This window comes from Lathyrus oleraceus, chromosome 5, assembly GCF_024323335.1.
Source record: "Lathyrus oleraceus cultivar Zhongwan6 chromosome 5, CAAS_Psat_ZW6_1.0, whole genome shotgun sequence".
Classification (NCBI taxonomy): Eukaryota; Viridiplantae; Streptophyta; class Magnoliopsida; order Fabales; family Fabaceae; genus Lathyrus; species Lathyrus oleraceus.
Window position 1 is genome coordinate 441850955 of NC_066583.1, and position 2213 is coordinate 441853167.

A 2213-nucleotide genomic window follows, 5' to 3' on the forward strand; every position below is an offset into this window, starting at 1 on the left:
AAACATCAAAACAATTTTGAACATGTAATGCATCATCCTATGAATGTCTCGGTCAGTCTTAATATCCACTCATTCACGCACTTCTCCATTTTGGTTGAACGTGAACACAAGCCATTGGATTCTTCTAATCCTTTCACCATATCCAATTTCTCTATCTAACCAACTGTTCAACGTTCGATTAAGACGTTCAAACGAATCTATATTCCAAAGTCGAATCTTTATCGGAGACGCAATGACGGAAAATATTAAATCGGCATTTTGCTTGTGAATGTATTCAGACATGGTTAAAACTCAAAAACTTGAAGGAGAGTGAAGTTGAATGAAAGAAAATGTAGTTGTAGGGTAAGAGTTGTGAAAAATATTGCATACAGGACGAGGTATTTATACAATGGAGCTAGAAAATGCATGCGCCAAAGGGCTAGGCACCTCACATGTCAAGATATGTAGGCGCCAGAGACATTGACGCCTCTTCATGAGGCTTCCAATGCATGCGTCACTCAAGCTGGTGCCTCCTCCTAAGGGAAAATGGATGTGTCAGTTCATCTGGCACATTTGTTTTGAAAGGTGGTTTTTTTTGGAATTTTTTTAAAAAAATGATTATTTTGGAATTCTTTTTAAAATACTGATTATTTAAAAAAAATCCTTGTCTGTTGTGTCTTAACTTTGGGAAACTAGATTACCATAAGTAATAGAAGGATTTTTGAATTGTTTAGCATCAAGATTCTCCATAAACATGATTGTATTGGAGTTTGTTGAAGGATGAAAGTCATGTTCATGTCATTGAGTAAGAATTAGAAAGAATATATCTGGTTAGCATATACAGTTTTTCTGGGGCTATGGTCGAATATGGTCTCTTTTATCATATATTTATGATGTTGTTGTCTTCAATTACGTCAAACTATTAGTTAATATGATGGCTCTATAATTTTTTACTGAGCAGGGGAAAATAATAGGAGAAAATTTAGATACAGTTCTTTAGGTATGATTTTTACTATTAGGTGTGGTTTTTACTATTTTTTAATGGAAATATGACAAGCGTACAATTTCCTCATACACCTAGTTTTCTCCTGTTTTTATTCTTTAAACAATATTTAAGTACATGTCATGTTTTCATTGAAAAATAGTAAAAACCACACCTAATGAATGTAGATAAACTTTCTCCAAAATAATATTTTATAAGATAAATTGTTTGATTTAAAAAACTAAGATAAAATGTCTATGCGCCCGAGTGATACACTGATTAAGGTGAGTAAACAGGACAATGATCTCTAAGAGTCTAAGTTAAACAATTCAAATTTAGTGGAAAAATTGTCCATTTTGAAATTTAAATAAGATATTCTTCTGTTAAGCATATCAAATGGTAAACAAATTAAAACATCATGGCTCATAAAAATATTGTTTTCACTTCAAGACCTTTGAATTTGTACACATTGATTTATTTGGTCAAACAAGGACAATCTGGTAAATTATGAAGTTGTTATTATGGATAAGTCATATAATGTGTTTTTTATTTTATGAAACCAATTTGTTATTATGGATAAGTCATATAATGCGTTTTTTATTTTATGAAACCAAGTGCAAAATGAAGAAGACATTTGTATGATTATTGTTCTTAGTGATTGTGGTGGAGATTTTAAAAACAAACATCATGAAAACTGTGAAGAAATGACATTTTACGTTATTTTGGATTTCCTAGAGCACCTATACAAAATTGTGTTATAGAAAGAAAGATATATCATCTTCAAGAGATAACAAGAACCACGGTTCATGAAACAAATATTGCAATATAATTGTGCACAGAGACAGTAAATATAACATGTTATATTAAAAATTAAATATATATTTGATCTATCTTGATTGAATAAGGCATTTTATGAATTGGGAAAATGAATAAAACCAAATATCTCTTCTTGAATATGTTTATGAAATTAAGTAATCATTGTAAGGTATTAAACAAGCTCCCATATCTCGCTATGATAGACTCGATAATTTTCTTTTCAAGAATAGTTTTGAAAGAGGAAAGATGGACATATAACTTTTTAGAAAAAAATCTTAAAATAATTTCGTTACACTTCAAATTATTTGTTAAAGAAACAAATGTTCTTAAATATTTTATGATTGAACCAAAATTTACCTTACAAATGAGTTTTATTTTTGGTACAGTAGAAAAAGAAAAAATAATTTAGAAAATAAAGTTTCATCATCATCATCTA